Raw genomic sequence first — 6,000 nt, forward strand, 5'->3', positions numbered from 1 at the left:
AATATGAATATGTAAACAAAATACGGTTTATATGGTCACAATGGAATATTACTTAGAAAGGGAATACTGACACACACTATATCACAGATGGACCTTAAAGACATTTTGCAAAGTAAAACAAGCCAATCACAAAGAGATAAATACAATATAATTTCATTTATGTACAGTAATCAAATTTAGAGAAACACAAACTAGAATTCCAGGGGTCACAGGAAGAAAGGACCGGGGAGTTACTGTTAAATGGGACCAAAAATGAAATGGAAAAAAAATTAGAGAAGGCAATGATGAATGGGCTGCGTTTAATGCTATAGAAGCCTGCACACTTAAAATGGGTGATGACTTTATGTTATTCACATTTTACTGCAACTAAAGGCATATGAGGGCCTTGATCAATCACAATAATACTTTCTTCCACCTCAAAAGATTTTAAAGGATGATGACATGAAAATTGGATCCTAACCAGTTCTTTCCTTGGCTAAGTCTAGCCTAGATGTTAGCTGTCTGCCCATGTTAATTATACAGGCCACTGGTCCCAGGATAAAGAATCTTCACGTACAGTCTTATGGATCACTCAAGTTTAGTTTGCAGCACTTACATGAACGCTTATAACTTCAGCTCCAGGAGATCTGGCTGCCTTTTCTGGACTCCATGGACACCTGGAGCTCATGTGCACAAACCTAAACACAGACACAGACACAGACACATAATTAAAATAAATAATTTAAAATGTGCTTTAAAAAGAAAAGCAATAGGCGCTGGAGAGATGGCTCAATGGTTAAGAGCACTGACTGCTCTTCCAAAGGTCCTGAGATCAATTCCCAGCAACCACATGGTGGCTCACAACCATCTGTAATGGGGTCCAATTCCCTCTTCTCCTATGTCTGAAGACAGCTACAGTGTGCTCATACATGTAAAAATGAATAAATAATTCTTTTTAAAAAAAGAAAGAGCCCAGACCCGGTGAGAGAGAAACCCAACCGCCTGGTCAGGTGGGCACTCCTGAGGCTGCAGAGCGGAAGAGACCACCAACACAGCTCACCCCTGCCCACATCCCTGGCCCAAGAGGAAACTGTATAAGGCCTCTGGGCTCCCGTGGGGGAGGGCCCAGGAGCGGCAGGACCCCGCCGGACCCTGAAGGAAACAGACCGGATAAACAGTTCTCTGCACCCAAATCCCGTGGGAGGGAGAGCTAAACCTTCAGAGAGGCGGACAAGCCTGGGAAACCAGAAGAGACTGCTCCCTGCACACACATCTCGGACGCCAGAGGAAAAAGCAAAAGACCATCTGGAACCCTGGTGCACTGAAGCTCCCGGAAGGGGCGGCACAGGTCTCCCTGGTTGCTGCCGCTGCAGAGAGCCCCTGGGCAGCACCCCACCAGCAAACCTGAGCCTCGGGACTACAGGTAAGACCAAATTTTCTGCTGCAAGAAAGCTGCCTGGTGAGCTTGGGACACATGGAAGCAGAATTTCTCTAGGACCCAGCACGTTCTGTGTTTACCGGAAGTCCCCCACCCGCGGATCCCAGCCCGCAGCAGCTCACTGCTCCCAGACCCGGTGAGAGAGAAACCAAACCGCCTGGTCAGGTGGGCACTCCTGAGGCTGCAGAGCGGAAGAGACCACCAACACAGCTCACCCCTGCCCACATCCCTGGCCCAAGAGGAAACTGTATAAGGCCTCTGGGCTCCCGTGGGGGAGGGCCCAGGAGCGGCAGGACCCCGCCGGACCCTGAAGGAAACAGACCGGATAAACAGTTCTCTGCACCCAAATCCCTTGAGAGGGAGAGCTAAACCTTCAGAGAGGCGGACAAGCCTGGGAAACCAGAAGAGACTGCTCCCTGCACACACATCTCGGACGCCAGAGGAAAAAGCCAAAGACCATCTGGAACCCTGGTGCACTGAAGCTCCCGGAAGGGGCGGCACAGGTCTTCCTGGTTGCTGCCCCTGCAGAGAGCCCCTGGGCAGCACCCCACGAGCAAACCTGAGCCTCGGGACCACAGGTAAGACCAAATTTTCTGCTGCAAGAAAGCTGCCTGGTGACCTCAAGACACAGGCCCACAGGAACAGCTGAAGACCTGTAGAGAGGAAAAACTACACGCCCGAAAGCAGAACACTCTGTCCCCATAACTGACTGAAAGAAAGGAAAACAGGTCTACAGCACTCCTGACACACAGGCTTATAGGACAGTCTAGCCACTGTCAGAAATAGCAGAACAAAGTAACACTAGAGATAATCTGATGGCGAGAGGCAAGCGCAGGAACCCAAGCAACAGAAACCAAGACTACATGCCATCATCGGAGCCCAATTCTCCCACCAAAACAAACATGGAATATCCAAACACACCAGAAAAGCAAGATCTAGTTTCAAAATCATATTTGATCATGATGCTGGAGGACTTCAAGAAAGACATGAACGCACTTAGGGAAGCACAGGAAAACATTAATAAACAAGTAAAAGCCTACAGAGAGGAATCGCAAAAATCCCTGAAAGAATTCCAGGAAAACACAATCAAACAGTTGAAGGAATTAAAAATGGAAATAGAAGCAATCAAGAAAGAACACATGGAAACAACCCTGGATATAGAAAACCAAAAGAAGAGACAAGGAGCTGTAGATACAAGCTTCACCAACAGAATACAAGAGATGGAAGAGAGAATCTCAGGAGCAGAAGATTCCATAGAAATCATTGACTCAACTGTCAAAGATAATGTAAAGCGGAAAAAGCTACTGGTCCAAAACATACAGGAAATCCAGGACTCAATGAGAAGATCAAACCTAAGGATAATAGGTATAGAAGAGAGTGAAGACTCCCAGCTCAAAGGACCAGTAAATATCTTCAACAAAATCATAGAAGAAAACTTCCCTAACCTAAAAAAAGAGATACCCATAGACATACAAGAAGCCTACAGAACTCCAAATAGATTGGACCAGAAAAGAAACACCTCCCGTCACATAATTGTCAAAACACCAAACGCACAAAATAAAGAAAGAATATTAAAAGCAGTAAGGGAAAAAGGTCAAGTAACATATAAAGGGAGACCTATCAGAATCACACCAGACTTCTCGCCAGAAACTATGAAGGCCAGAAGATCCTGGACTGATGTCATACAGACCCTAAGAGAACACAAATGCCAGCCCAGGTTACTGTATCCAGCAAAACTCTCAATTAACATTGATGGAGAAACCAAGATATTCCATGACAAAACCAAATTTACACAATATCTTTCTACAAATCCAGCACTACAAAGGATAATAAATGGTAAAGCCCAACATAAGGAGGCAAGCTATACCCTAGAAGAAGCAAGAAACTAATCGTCTTGGCAACAAAACAAAGAGAATGAAAGCACACAAACATAACCTCACATCCAAATATGAATATAACGGGAAGCAATAATCACTATTCCTTAATATCTCTCAATATCAATGGCCTCAACTCCCCAATAAAAAGACATAGATTAACAAACTGGATACGCAACGAGGACCCTGCATTCTGCTGCCTACAGGAAACACACCTCAGAGACAAAGACAGACACTACCTCAGAGTGAAAGGCTGGAAAACAACTTTCCAAGCAAATGGTCAGAAGAAGCAAGCTGGAGTAGCCATTCTAATATCAAATAAAATCAATTTCCAACTAAAAGTCATCAAAAAAGATAAGGAAGGACACTTCATATTCATCAAAGGAAAAATCAACCAAGATGAACTCTCAATCCTAAATATCTATGCCCCAAATACAAGGGCACCTACATACGTAAAAGAAACCTTACTAAAGCTCAAAACACACATTGCACCTCACACAATAATAGTGGGAGATTTCAACACCCCACTCTCATCAATGGACAGATCATGGAAACAGAAATTAAACAGTGATGTAGACAGACTAAGAGAAGTCATGAGCCAAATGGACTTAACGGATATTTATAGAACATTCTATCCTAAAGCAAAAGGATATACCTTCTTCTCAGCTCCTCATGGTACTTTCTCCAAAATTGACCATATAATTGGTCAAAAAACGGGCCTCAACAGGTACAGAAAGATAGAAATAATCCCATGCGTGCTATCGGACCACCACGGCCTAAAACTGGTCTTCAATAATAATAAGGGAAGAATGCCCACATATACGTGGAAATTGAACAATGCTCTACTCAATGATAACCTGGTCAAGGAAGAAATAAAGAAAGAAATTAAAAACTTTTTAGAATTTAATGAAAATGAAGATACAACATACTCAAACTTATGGGACACAATGAAAGCTGTGCTAAGAGGAAAACTCATAGCGCTGAGTGCCTGCAGAAAGAAACAGGAAAGAGCATATGTCAGCAGCTTGACAGCACACCTAAAAGCTCTAGAACAAAAAGAAGCAAATACACCCAGGAGGAGTAGAAGGCAGGAAATAATCAAACTCAGAGCTGAAATCAACCAAGTAGAAACAAAAAGGACCATAGAAAGAATCAACAGAACCAAAAGTTGGTTCTTTGAGAAAATCAACAAGATAGATAAACCCTTAGCCAGACTAACGAGAGGACACAGAGAGTGTGTCCAAATTAACAAAATCAGAAATGAAAAGGGAGACATAACTACAGATTCGGAGGAAATTCAAAAAATCATCAGATCTTACTATAAAAACCTATATTCAACAAAATTTGAAAATCTTCAGGAAATGGACAATTTCCTAGACAGATACCAGGTATCGAAGTTAAATCAGGAACAGATAAACCAGTTAAACAACCCCATAACTCCTAAGGAAATAGAAGCAGTCATTAAAGGTCTCCCAACCAAAAAGAGCCCAGGTCCAGACGGGTTTAGTGCAGAATTCTATCAAACCTTCATAGAAGACCTCATACCAATATTATCCAAACTATTCCACAAAATTGAAACAGATGGAGCCCTACCGAATTCCTTCTACGAAGCCACAATTACTCTTATACCTAAACCACACAAAGACACAACAAAGAAAGAGAACTTCAGACCAATTTCCCTTATGAATATCGACGCAAAAATACTCAATAAAATTCTGGCAAACCGAATTCAAGAGCACATCAAAACAATCATCCATCATGATCAAGTAGGCTTCATCCCAGGCATGCAGGGATGGTTTAATATACGGAAAACCATCAACGTGATCCATTATATAAACAAACTGAAAGAACAGAACCACATGATCATTTCATTAGATGCTGAGAAAGCATTTGACAAAATTCAACACCCCTTCATGATAAAAGTCCTAGAAAGAATAGGAATTCAAGGCCCATACCTAAACATAGTAAAAGCCATATACAGCAAACCAGTTGCTAACATTAAACTAAATGGAGAGAAACTTGAAGCAATCCCACTAAAATCAGGGACTAGACAAGGCTGCCCACTCTCTCCCTACTTATTCAATATAGTTCTTGAAGTTCTAGCCAGAGCAATCAGACAACAAAAGGAGATCAAAGGGATACAGATCGGAAAAGAAGAGGTCAAAATATCACTATTTGCAGATGACATGATAGTATATTTAAGTTATCCCAAAAGTTCCACCAGAGAACTACTAAAGCTGATAAACAACTTCAGCAAAGTGGCTGGGTATAAAATTAACTCAAATAAATCAGTTGCCTTCCTCTATACAAAAGAGAAACAAGCCGAGAAAGAAATTAGGGAAACGACACCCTTCATAATAGACCCAAATAATATAAAGTACCTCGGTGTGACTTTAACCAAGCAAGTAAAAGATCTGTACAATAAGAACTTCAAGACACTGAGGAAAGAAATTGAAGAAGACCTCAGAAGATGGAAAGATCTCCCATGCTCATGGATTGGCAGGATTAATATAGTAAAAATGGCCATTTTACCAAAAGCAATCTACAGATTCAATGCAATCCCCATCAAAATACCAATCCAATTCTTCAAAGAGTTAGACAGAACAATTTGCAAATTCATCTGGAATAACAAAAAACCCAGGATAGCTAAAGCTATCCTCAACAATAAAAGGACTTCAGGGGGAATCACTATCCCTGAACTCAAGCAGT

Source organism: Rattus norvegicus, chromosome 2 (assembly GCF_036323735.1).
Source record: "Rattus norvegicus strain BN/NHsdMcwi chromosome 2, GRCr8, whole genome shotgun sequence".
NCBI classification, from domain to species: Eukaryota; Metazoa; Chordata; class Mammalia; order Rodentia; family Muridae; genus Rattus; species Rattus norvegicus.